The 13,141-nt window shown below is 50.3% G+C and overlaps 1 protein-coding gene across 4 annotated transcripts in view; it reads right to left on the bottom strand.

Moving 5' to 3' along the window:
• PC (pyruvate carboxylase) overlaps positions 1-11,977 on the bottom strand; it is a 110,865-nt gene extending 98,888 nt beyond the window's left edge. Inside the window, exons 1-4 of one of the 4 annotated variants that reach the window (XM_033207654.1) lie at positions 11,888-11,971; positions 11,440-11,567; positions 7,842-8,029; positions 5,692-5,730 (exon numbers count right to left, since the gene is read on the bottom strand). The gene's annotated coding sequence lies outside the window, so the exon portion shown is untranslated. Of the gene's footprint in view, positions 1-5,691; positions 5,731-7,841; positions 8,030-11,439; positions 11,568-11,887 lie in introns of all 4 variants that reach the window. The other 3 variants (XM_033207655.1, XM_033207653.1, XM_033207652.1) reach the window with 3 other exon arrangements.
• Between the last annotated feature and the right edge of the window lie 1,164 nt (positions 11,978-13,141).

Raw genomic sequence — 13,141 nt, 5'->3', positions numbered from 1 at the left:
CTGAAGCAGAATCCCTTGAACCCGGTAGGCAGAGGTTGTAAGTGAGCCAAGATCATGAAACTGCACTCCAGCCTGAGCAACAGAGTGAGACTCTTAACAAAAAAAAAAAATTTTTTTTTAAATCAGCCAGGCATGATGTGCATGCCATGGTCCCAGCTAGTCAAGAGGCTGAGATGGGAGGATCGCTTGAGCATGGGAGGTCGAGGCTGCAGTGAGCCATGATCACATCAGTGCAGGCCAGCCTGGGAGACAGAGCAAGACCCTGTCTCAAAACAAAAAACATATAACTGAGTAGTTAGTCCAGACGTGTGATTTTACATAGAAATTTTACTAAGTTTAAAATCAGTACTGGCAGATGACAAACACATGAAAAGATACTCAACATCATTATCATTAGGAAAATTGAAACCATGAGATACCACCATATACCTTTCTAAATGGCTAAAATTTAAAAGACTAACCATACCCAGTGTCGGGGAGGATGAAGAGAAACTGGGACTCTCATACACAGCTGGTAGGAATGTAAAATACTACAAATATATCAGAAAATTTGGCAGCTCAAGTTAAACATACATACAGCTACCACAGGATCCAGCCACTCCACTCCTAGGCATTTACCCAAGAGAAAAGGAAATATATGTTCACACAAAGACTTATACGCAAATGTTCACAGCAGCTTTATTTGTAAATGCCAAAAAGTAGAAGCACCTGAGATGACCAACAAAGGTGACTCGATAGACTGTAATACCCATAAACAAAATCAGCAAAAAGAAGAAGAAGAAAAAAAAAAGGCTGGGTGTTGTGGCTCATGCCTGTAATCCCAGCACTTTCGGAGGCCCTGGCGGGGGGGATCACGAGGTCAGGAGATCGAGACCATCCTAACTAACACGGTGAAACCCCGTCTCTACTAAAAATACAAAAATAAAAATTAGCCAGGTGTGGTGACAGGTGCCTGTAGTCCCAGCTACTCGGGAGGCTGGGGCAGAAGAATGGCGTGAACCCAGGAGGCGGAGGTTGTAGTGAGCTGAGGTCACACCCTTGCACTCCAGCCTGGGTGACAGAGCGAGACTCCGTCTCAAAAAAAAAAAAAAGACAAGCCTAAGGAACGCAGCGAGGTCTCATCTCTACTAAAGATTAATATACATATAATACATATAATATATATATTTATATATAATATATATATGCCAGGCGTAGTGGCACACACCTGTAGTTCCAGCTACTCAGTGAGATGGGAAATCACTTGAGCCCAGAAGATCAAGGCTGCAGTGAGCTATGATCACACCACTATATTCCAGCTTGGGTGACAGAGCAAGAATCTGTCTAAAAAAAAAAAAAGAAGGAAATGAACTATCAATACATGCAACAATATGGACATATCTCAAGATAATTATGTTGAGTAAATGAATGCAGAGAAAAAAGAATATATACTGTATGAGTCAATTTATGTGAAATTCCAGAAAATGGAAACTAACCTATAGTAACAGAAAGCAGTTCCATGGTTTCTTGAAGAGTGCAGAGGCAGAGGGAGGGATTCCAAAGGTGATGAATGTGTTCACTCTCTGGACTGCGGTGATGGTTTCACAAGTGTATATATATGTTAAAACTTATCAAATTGTACACTTTAAATATGTGCAACTTAGCTCAATACCCCAATAAAGCTGTTGAAAACACTAAAATGTATCACGCCTATAATCCCAGCACTTTGGATAGGCCAAGGAGGGCTGATTGTTTGAGCTCAGGAGTTCAAGATGAACCTGGACCATGTGGTGAAACCCTGTCTGTACAAAAAGTACAAAAATTAGCTGGGTGTGGTGGCTTGAACCTGTAGCCCCAGCTACTCAGGAGTCTGAAAAGGGAAGATCACCCGAGCCTGGGAGGTAAATGTTGCAGTGAGCTGAGACTGTGCCACTGCACTCCAGCCTGAGTGACAGAATGAGACACTGTCTCAAAATAAACAAAAATAAATAAACATGGCCGGGCGCAGTGGCTCAAGCCTGTAATCCCAACACTTTGGGAGGCCGAGACGGGCGGATCACGAGGTCAGGAGATCGAGACCATCCTGGCTAACACCGTGAAACCCCGTCTCTACTAAAAAATACAAAAACCTAGCTGGGCGAGGTGGCGGGCGCCTGTAGTCCCAGCTACTCGGGAGGCTGAGGTAGGAGAATGGCGTGAACCTGGGAGGCGGAGCTTGCAGTGAGCTGAGATCCGGCCACTGCACTCCAGCCTGGGCGACAGAGCGAGACTCCGTCTCAAAAAAAATAAAAATAAAAATAAATACATAAATAAACAAACAAAACATAAAACAGTATAGGAAAGTTTAAGAAAAGTGTAACATTCAGTTTCATTTATTAGATTTACAAGAGTCATTTAGGTATGAGAGGTTTTATTTTAATTAGACAAATGGAAGTATTATTATTATTGTTATTATTATTTTGAGATAGAGTCTTGCTTTGTCACCAGGCTGGAATGCAGTGGCACAATCTCGGCTCACTGCAAGCTCCACCTCCCAGGTTCAAGTGATTCTCCTGCCTCAGCCTCCCAATAACTAGGACTACAGGCGCCCGCCACCACGCCCAGCTAATTTTTGTACTTTTAGTAGAGATGGGGTTTCACCATGTTGGCCAGGATGGTCTCGATCTCTTGACCTCGTGATCTGCCCGCCTCAGCCTCCAAAGTGCTGGGATTACAGGCATGAGCCACCCACCGTGCCCGGCCAGAATTATTAAAATAGTTAATGAAAATTGAATATAATTTATAAGTTCAATTGAAAAATTTCAGACGAGTTTCATTACATTTGCAAATGGGACCAACCATTAATGAAAAAGCCCCTAAGGCCGAGCGCGGTGGCTGACGCCTGGAACCCCGGCACTTTGGGAGGCTGAGGCAGGCAGATCACTTGAGCTCAGGAGTTCGAGACCAGCCTGACCAACATGAAGAAACCCTGTCTCTACTAAAAATACAAAAAAACTAGCCAGTATGGTGACACATGCCGGTAATTCCAGCTACCCGGGAGGCTGAGGCAGAAGGAGAATCGCTTGAACCAGGAGGCGGAGGTTGCAGTAAGCCAAGATAGCGCCACTGCACTCCAGCCTGAGTGACAGAGCGAGACTCCATCTCAAAAAAAAAAAAAAGCCCACTGAAAGTGACTGTTAAAATATCCTAGAATTGTAAACAGATCAGAAAGATTTATAGGCTACACTTACAAGCTAAACTTAAAAGACTAGCCCTTAAAATAACTAGGTTCTGAATTCATAATTTTAGCACATTGAAAATCAATTGTTTTTGACCAAATTAATTTCTGTATAACGTTTGCATTACATAAAAATCCAGGGGTAAGAGTGGGTGTGGCATCCAAACCTTCCTCAGACATGCCACGCACCAGTCACCCGAAACTCACCAAGTCACTTAGTCTCTAGTCTCTCTGAACCTCTGGCTCCTCACCCATTGCAAGAGAGAAATATTTTCCAGAATAAATAATACAATTATTATTAATTACTTAGTATTAATACATTTCATATTGATACACAGCATGTGCGTGAGAAGAGGCTCTCAGAGAAGCATAAAGTGATGTGCAAATGTAAGAAATGGGCAGCATGTGTCACTTCGTAGCAATTGCAGCGCCCAGTGACAGACATGGGAAAGGTGACACACATCCCCAGAGGCTAAGTATGACTCAGCACAGCCAGGTCGTGGAATTTTCCCAAAGCATCTTCGTGATGTCATGGTGGATGTCGTCAGGAGAGGAGCTGCCACAGAAGCAGTCAGGCCCTTCCACACACAGGCAGTGGAAATGTACTCCCAGCCGTCCAGTGACCTCCCCGCCCCACCCCTTTCTCTGGTCTCGAGGCAAATCAGGACAAAGAGGTAACACAAGAGCAAGGAACCCGAGATAGTGCTGGGAGTACCTGGGGTGATGCCTTCAGGCATAACACTTAACAACACAACAAAGGGCCACATCCATGTCCCCCCAGGAGAAAGCTGAAGAGGAGGGGAGGGTGACAAGCTCAGACCACAGAGCCTTAGTCCCTAGGCAAAGCTCAACTCAGCAGAGCCTTGGGAATGGAGGAGCCAAACAAGCTTTGACAAATTACATGACCTGGAAGAAGAGGTCCCTTCTTGGTGACTGATTTTCCCTCTCTACTGATGGATCAAAGGGAAGACATCAATAAAAGATGGCAATCTTAAAAGAAGAAAAAAAAAAAAAAATGGGATCAGCATCTTGGATTCTGCTAACCAGCCTTCTCTAGGCTTCGGTTTCTTCAGTTCCGTAAGACAAGTGGTTTGGGGGGATTCTCCAACACGCCCACCTCTCATTGTAGGGGCGCAAGTAAGAGAAATAACATCCATCTCTATCAGCCAAGAATAAGAGGACAGAGCAAGCAGAGAGAGAACAAGGGGGTGAAACTTGTGGAGGGTGGAGTTCTTCCACGTTATGACCATTCCCACCACGAGCCCATTGCCCTTACTCAACAGTAGCCTGCAGACGGCGCCTGCTGGCCCAAGACCTAGGTCCAAGGGAGGACTGTGGGAAATCTCACACAGGAAACCAGCTCCTGTGTCATGAAGGGTGTCTGAGGAAAACCGAAAAAACTCCTGTACCACTCAGCACTGGACATGAGCTCTGGAGAAAGTTGTCCCTGAGCCACAAAGTCCCCAAGGCCACAGCGGGCTTGAAGGGAAGAGCATTATTGTCACAAATGCTGGGAGAGCACCTGGCTCCCTGGCTCGGCTGCTCCGGCAGATCAGCAGGGGAAGAGGGGACTGGACTAGCAGGGGACCAGCTGGAGGGGTGTGGAATTTAGGCTGAGGGGAGGCCACTGAATCTCCCAGGCACCTGCCACCAGGGAAATCCATGTTGGTGGAACCTTAAAAGCAGTAGAGGCCAGGTGCGGTGGCTCACACCTGTAATGTAATCCCAGCACATGGGGAGGCCAAGGAGGGCGGATGACCTGAGGTCAGGAGTTTGAGACCAGCCTGACCAACAAGGTGACATCCCATCTCTACTAAATACAAAAATTAGCTGAGCGTGGTGGCACTCACCTGTACTCTCAGCTACTCTGGAGGCTGAGGCAGGAGAATCACTTGAACCCAGGAGGCGGAGGTTGCAGTGAGCCGAGATCACGCCACTGCACTCCAGCCTGGCAACAGAGCGAGACTCATCTCAAAAAAAAAAAATCAGCCAGGCGTGGTGGCACATGCCTGTAAAATTTGCAGGGGAAGAAGGGGCAGGTTCCCTTTTCCCCGTTGTTACTGTGACTGGCAAAGGCTGAGCGTCACCCTCCGGGAACCCACGTCAAGTGACTTTACAACCAGCTGGCAGAGCCACCTCGCACCCCAGCTGCCTGCTCTCCACGCTGACTCAAGGGGTCTTCTTAGAGGCCCCTTGGGATTCTTCCTGCCCAGCTTCCCCAGCTGATCATACCCTTCCAGAAGCAGGGCATTCTGCTTAGGCTGGCCAGATGCCAAATGGGGCCAGCAGGGAGCCAGATGTCACTTTCCTGTAAAAATCAAGAGCAACTGGAAACAGACAAGACTGCTTAAATGGATATTATCCAAAAATCAGAGCACAGCCTTTTTTTATTCATTGAGCTTAAGACCTGACATGCCAAACTGCTGGCATCCACAGCTGCTCCTGGGGAAGACCCCCACGCATCCCGCCAGCCTGGATTCAGGCACAGGACTTACCCTTAGTGTTTGGTCAGCTCTCCAGAAGGCAGACAGTATCTAAAGCAAAAGAAAAAAACAGCATTACCCTCACTGCTCCAAGAACTTCCCAGAGAAAACAGGAGTGGCAAGAACATAGTTGATTTTTTGTTTGTTTGTTTTGTTTTTTTAAGACAAAGTCTGGCTCTGTCGCCCTGGCTGGAGTGCAGTGGCATGATCTTGGCTCACTGTAACCTCTGCTTCCCGGGTTCAACTGATTCTCCTGCCTCAGCCTCCTGAGTAGCTGGGATTATAGGCGCATGCCACCACGCCCAGCTAATTTTTTCATTTTTAGTAGAGATGGGGTTTTGCCATGTTAGCTAGGCTGCTCTCAAATTCCTGACCTCGGGCGATCTGCCCAACTTGGCCTTCCGAAGTGCTGGGATTACAGGTGTGAGTTACCACACGCAGCCAAGAACACAGATTTTAGAACCCAGAGAACTTTTTCACTCTTGTTACCCAGGCTGGAGTGCAATGGCACGATCTCGGCTCACCACAACCTCTGCCTCCTGGGTTCAAGCAATTCTCCTGCCTCAGCCTCCTGAGGTAGTTGGGATTATAGGCATGCACCACCACGCCCAGCTAATTTTGTAATTTTAGTAGACACAGGGTTTCTCCATGTTGGTCAGGCTGGTCTCGAACTCCCGACCTCAGGTGATCCGCCCGCCTCGGCCTCCCAAAGTGCTGGGATTACAGGCGTGAGCCATCACGCCCGGCCGAGAACCGTTTCTTTGCTTCCATCTTGGGGGAGTCTCTGAGGGCACCAGGAGGGTACAGGGCTAGAAGCACCAGCTCTGCTGTCCCGCTGCCTGGACTGCACCCCTTGTTACTCTGACAGCAGCTCTGTAATCACTCCAAGTCTGTGTCCTCATCTGTAAGATGGGAATAATAACAATGCCCATCTCACAGCGTTCTAGGGAATGCCCAATGAGGCTGCACACGCACAACACTGGCACAGAGCACACACTGGGACGTTAACCGACAGGCTTGGTGGGAAGCACTTAAGTAAAACCCTTTTCTGACACCCACTAGACATGAACAAGAAGTTCTAGAAACAGCTCTTGTTTTATCTGAAGTGCTTTCTCTTCCTGCCCACTCCATCCAGCCTCAGGCCCGCTTTCTCTGCATCTCCGCAGAGCTGTCTCTAATCCTTCAGGAGCTCCCTCTGAATACTGGGACTCTGGTTCTTCTCTCACTCTGCAACTTGACACTAATAAGGAGCTGTCTTACGTGACCTGAAATGTGTTCCCTATTTCCTGGCTGTTTCCTCAAATCCTTTCCTGCAGAGACCCCTCCCTGCCACCCTAAGAGCACACCTCGTGTTTATGCCCACGGGAGCCCACAGCTGCTATTGTGTGTTCACTTTTTGGAGTTTTATCGACTGCTTATTTCTGAAAAAGCCACACCTGCTGTGGCCACTAGTCAATGAACAGCAAAATGGAAACACAGGCCAGCAAGCTCAAATCCCTGTTCAGAGAAAACCAGCTGCCTTGGCAGATAATGTCAAGACTGAAATTCAATGTCTGGGGCACTCAAGTCAATAAAATATTTACTGAGCACATGCCTTACACAAGGAACTGTATGTACACTCAGGCCTTGCCCACAAAGTGCCAAAAAGCAAGTTGTTGGGGGCTTGCTAAAAGAAGCAAAAATGGGATAGCACGTGAGACGCACTCCAGCAGTGAGCCTGCCTAGCCTGCCTGGCTGCGTGACTCTGGGCGAGTTATTTTACCTCTCTGTGTCTCACCTATGAGAGTCCACCATTTGTAAGAGATGGATCTAATAGGACCTTTGTAATAGGGTTGTTGTGATAATCACATTATGTGTATGTAAGGGGCTCAGCAAGGCCGTCACCACCACACAGGAGTTGGCTTTTATTATTCATAACAATAAATCATTACTTATCACCATCATTGTTATGAAAAGAGAGCCCAGTCCAACGGAATAGGTTGGCAAGCCTTCATAAAGTCCCATGTCTCGAAGAATAATTTAATTTTGACAGGACAAGATAAGAGGCAAGGCCCTGCAGAAAACAAAGTCACCAAGAACAAGAGCAGAGGGGGGACCGTGAGAAGTGAGTTTGGGGCAACAGTGACTAATCTCACTATGGGGGCTGACACAGAAGAGGGTACCTGCGGGGTCAAATGGAAGAAAGAGCCCAACAGGTGAAATCATATGAGAGAGTCTTGAACGCCAAGATGAGGCAAGCTTTTCATTCGGTAAGTAAGAGGAAATGGCTTATTCTTTTGGCCATTTCCCATCTTCCACCGTCAGGCCCGACTCCTTTGGCAAAGTGTCCACAGGTGAGACTAGAAGGCAGCTAAGAGAAAGAGAGGAAGGCATGGTCAGTCAGGCCCAGGTGAGGTTTCAGAGTGAGCAGGCAAAATGCCCCGCTGCTGTGAAGGACGCCTCTGGGTGAGAAACCTGCCCCGAAGTGGGAACTTTCAGGAAACAAGAATCGGTGCCCATTCAGATGGGGGCAGGACAATATTGGGAGGCAGCCAAAGAGAAAGCCATGCTCATCCTCAATGAAAATGTTGACCAGAGGCCGGGCGCGGTGGCTCACGTCTGTAATCCCAGCACTTTGGGAGGGTCAGGAGTTCGAGATCAGCCTGGCCAACATGGTGAAACCCCATCTCTATTAAAGATACAAAAATCAGCCAAGGCGAAAGGGTGGCACCTGTAATTCCAGCTACTCGGGAGGCTAAGGCAGGAGAATCGCTTGAACCCGGGAAGCAGAGACTGCAGTGAGCCAAGATGGTGCCACTATACTCCAGGGTGGGCAACAAGACTCCATCTCTCAAAAAAAAAAAAAAAAAAAACAGAAAATGTTGACCTGAATGAGGCCTCCAGCCCATGCAGAAGGTGCCAGTGAGAAATGTGGACTGCCAGATTTTCTGCCATACTGACCATGGTGCTGGCCATCCCTGCCACCCTGAAAGGTAACTCCTTTCCGTATTCCCCATCTTTCACCCTTCTCTCCTCACTGGCTCCCCATTTGGCCCCTTTTCAACTAATTCACCCAAAACATTCATTAAGCACCTACTTGTTCCTGGCACTGTTAGGGACTGTGAGGACAGACAGAAGAGGGATACAGGGAACTGTGGCTTGGGATGAGAGTAGTGAATCTGAGGTCCTACCCTGCCACTGGTCCCAGAGCCCCCATGAGTGGTGGTCTTGAGAGGACAGGTACCTATCACAGCACCTGGCGCACGCACCGGAAGTGAGACCTGGTGAAAGCAAGGAGCAGGACAAAAAGGGGCAAAGGGCCTGGGGGACCCACTGTGGGCTACCAGAGGCAACCTTCCAGGGGAGATCCTGGAGGTGAGGAATGACACAGGGAACCGAGTCAGCCAGGCTGCAGCGGGCTTCAGTAGAAAGACAGAAGGCAATATGGCACATGAGGGTACACTGGGGTAAACTAAGGAAACTTTGGATGACAGCCTAAATTAATTCAAAAAGCAGATACTGAGCAACTGTAGTGAACAAAGCCCCTTCCCTAAGGGCAGAGCATGGCAGGGTAGAGGAGCCATTAGTAAACAAATGTCGGCTGCTTTCAGGGAGCTTACCAGAATACCGTGGGATACAAACCACAGCTCAGGCCTGCAGCTGGGCCCTCAGAGCCCTGTCTGCCTTTCAGGCTTTTTTTGTTTTGGTTTGGTTTTTTGTCTTTTTTTGTTTTTTTGACAGGGAGTCTCACTCTGTCGCCCAGGCTGGGGTGCAGGGGTGCGATCTCAGCTCACTGCAACCTCCACCTCCCAGGTTCAAGCAATTCTCCTGCCTCAGTCTCCTGAGTAGCTGGGATTACAGGTGCCTGACATCACGCCTGGCTAGTTTTTGTATTTTCAGTAGAAACGAGGTTTCACCATGTGGGCCAGGCTGGTCTGGAACTCCTGACCTCAGGTGACCCAACCGCCTCAGCCTCCCAAAGTGCTGGGATTAAAGGCATGAGCCACTGCGCCCAGCCTGGTCTACCTTTGCATCTAATCTTGCTTCCTCAGGTTGGCTTCCAGTCACTGACTTACCAGCACCTGAGCAAATCCTAGTGCCCTCACCTGGTTACATCTCCTGTAGAGGCCTCTGCCCAGTGACCAATCAAGTTTCTTACACCCAACAGTGAAGTTGTATCCTCTACATTCTCCTTCCACCTTCCTCAGCCTTCCTCTTCCAGTTCTAATTGCTTGAAACCTCTGTAACTGGCCAGGTGTGATGGTTCATGCCTATAATCCCAGCACTTTGGGCTGTCGAGGCGGGCAGATCACCTGAGGTCAGGAGTTCAAGACCAGCCTGGCCAACATGGTGAAACCCCATCTCTACTAAAAATGCAAAAATTAGCCAGGCGTGGTGGCATGTGCCCAGCTACTCAAGAGACTGAGGTAGGAGAATCGCTTGAACTCGGGAGGTGGAGGTTGCGGTGAGCCGAGATCACACCACCGCACTCCAGCCTGGGTGACAAGAGCGAAACTTCGTCTCAAAAACTTCTTTAACAAAACCTCTCCAGAATAAAACTTTCTAGCTGCTCAAATCCAATCACTGCTTGTCCACTGCCAGTGACATCAAAAAGAAGTCCACCACTCACCTCCTCCACGAAGCCTTCCTAAGCCCATCTCCTTCCAGGCCATTTCTCCTGTCTTGCTTTAGTGTGTGATTTACTGGCCTCTACTGAACTTCCTCTTCCATGTCCTCCTAGGGCCCATACCTCGCCCACTAGGCTCTCTACAAACATCTGCAGCAGGCTGTCTTGCTGCTTAGGTTTTATTTTTCTCTCCCCCAATCGGTTTGCCAGCAGTTGTAGGACAAGGATTGACCTCATCGCCCACGCTGTCTCTCAGCCCCGTGTAGGGATAGGAACACTGTAGGTGTGCAAAAGAATGTGATTAAGAGTTCAACGGTTAAGGAGAGCGTGCAGGCAGGAAGCTGTAGCTGCAAGTGAGAGAAATGCTGAGCACATCCACCCCCAGCACAAGTGTTTGCATCACATACAAGGATAGGGTGCCTTGGGGGAGGCCAGCCAGGGCTGCTGGTGGCAGTGGGTACGGGAGCAACAGGGAGGCAGATGGCAGGCACTCTGGAGATTCTGGTTGTCATCAGCAAGTGTTGGTACTTCTCTGAGCCTGTTTTCTCAGCTGGAGAAGGGGTAAGGAGCCCTGGCCTACCTCTTCTCACAAAGTAAGACACAATCTGATTTTTAAGAATTTCAGGCCAGGCACGCACTGAAATTTCAGGCCAGGCACGCACATAATCTCACCACTTTGGGAAGCCAGGGCAGGCCCCTCGCTTGAGCGTAGGAGTTCGAGACCAACCTGGGCAAAATGACGGAAGCTCGTCTCCACCAAAAAATACAAAAATTAGCTAGGTGTGGTGGCGCCCGCCTGTAGTCCCAGCACTGGGGTACTGTGGCAGGAGGGTCGCTTGAGCCCGGGAGGTCGAGGCTGCAGTGAGCCGAGATCGTGCCACTGCACTCCAGCCTGGGTGGGTGATAGCAAGACCCTGTCTAAAAAAATAAAAGAATCTCAAAGTTGCCAGGGACCTAGGGGCTTGGCTTCCGACTCTGATGCGCTTTGTAAACTACTAAAAGCTGGAGAAATAAGGGGCTGAGCTCAGCTCCACCTCCCGCCTTGGGCGAATCACTGCGTCTGGGCGCCTGGAGCTTCCCCGTCTGAAACAAAGTGGAAGATCCTACGGGAGGCGGAGTGCGAGCGCCGAGAACAAGGAAAGCCCTCGCCTTACACGCCGCGGCTTCCTGCAGAGCTGAGCCACATCCAGTACGATGGGGACAACTTGGGCTCCCGATCCTGACAGCCTTGGGTTCGAACCCTCAGGGACCTCGCCCGAGGCGCTTTAGTCAGTTTCTCCATCTGCAAAATGGGCCGGAGAGCAAGAATGAGGCAGCCCGCGGGGGGACGCAGCAGACGGGCGCTTGGGGGCTGGAGACGGGGGCGGGTCCGGGGGCGGGTCCAGCCGGCCGAGCCCCCGCGCGAGGGGGAGGGGCGGCGCACTCCGCGTCGCGCACCGCGCGCCGCTCGCCGCCGTCTCCTCCAGCCGTCACTCGCGGAGCCCGCACCGCCTCTGCGCGCGCGACCCTTACATAAACGTCCCTCGCGGCGGCGGCGGCGCACGTCCACCCGCTCCGACCCGCGGCGGGAAGAGAACCATGCGGAGCGCGGCGGACACTCACCTCCTCGCCGCTGCCAGTCCTCGCCGCCGCCTCCACCGCCGCTGCCTCCACTGACAGAACAGCTGCGGTCTCCGTGCAACCGAACTTGCTGCAGTCCCAGCCCCGCCTTACGGACTTCTTATTGGCCCAGGCAGCCCAACCCCTCCCGTTATTGGGCAGTGTTCTCCGTCACTCCTCGCCCCTAGGCTGTGGACTCCTCCCTGCGCCCGCCTGTCCGTCACGTTTAAGCCTTGGCGCCCCACGTCAGCCCCGCCCCTCCCGTCTCCGGCAAGCGCCTGGATTAGTGGCGAGGCTGGGAGAGCCCGCCCCTGGCGCACCACCGCCTACTCCCTTGTCTGGGGAGCCTCACGTGGGCAGCCGAACCCTGGCCGACGCCCGCAATAGGCGGAAGTGGCCGGGCTGCGACTTGCAGTTATTGGCTGTCGGCGGGGGTGGGGACGTTCGATTCATTCACCCGAGTAGCACGTGTTTCCCGAAGCTGCAAGCATAACAGATCGCACTGGGGCTCAGGCATCCCGGCTAGACGCAGATATGCGCTGGCGAGCGGAGAAGAGGTCGCAGGAAAAGCTAACGTTAGCGAAGGGCAGGAGGAAGGAGAAGGCGCTTGTGCCACACGGGTTACATGACTGTGTCCTTTAGCAGCTACGTAGGTGATTATGGGGGTCTGGAGTCCGTCTGTGTGACCTTGGGCAAGCCAGTTAACCTCTGAGTCTCGGGTTTGTAATCTGCAGAGCGAAGCTGCTCAGGACCTAGGGGGTTTGGAAGGCTTGAGACACGAGAGGAAAGCTTTGACAAGTGGAACGAGTGACTGAAGCATAAGCCTCTATCATCGAGGCTTACTAATCCAGTTTGAGGGCATGCTCGGGAAAAACACGAACCACAGACACCTCCGTGGTTGTTTTTCCGAAGAGGTTTTCGGGAGGTTTAGTATTTATGCATTTCCTTAAAGGGGGAGTGAGGGGAAGGCATGTAGGAAGAAGGGCAAGTAGGCGATTAGGACAATAGTTAACATTCCTATGGGACTTTAGCTAGTGCCCGGTAAATCCACTTAAGATAAGATGAATGTCTGAAGAGAAAAAGAGAGTAAAGGAAGAGTCACTTATGCAGATGTCTCTGAGTAGGTAGAGTCTTGACTTTGTTCCGCACCTGGGAAAATGAGGTTGTGATGACATTCTTTTTTTTTTTTTTTTTTGAGACGGAGTCTCGCTCTGTCGCCCAGGCTGGAGTGCAGTGGCCGGATCTCAGCTCACTGCA

This window comes from Trachypithecus francoisi, unplaced genomic scaffold, assembly GCF_009764315.1.
Source record: "Trachypithecus francoisi isolate TF-2019V2 unplaced genomic scaffold, Tfra_2.0 Lachesis_group8, whole genome shotgun sequence".
Taxonomy (NCBI): Eukaryota; Metazoa; Chordata; class Mammalia; order Primates; family Cercopithecidae; genus Trachypithecus; species Trachypithecus francoisi.
Note: the sequence above shows the minus strand (reverse complement) of the source record. Positions and strands in the feature narration are given on the sequence as shown.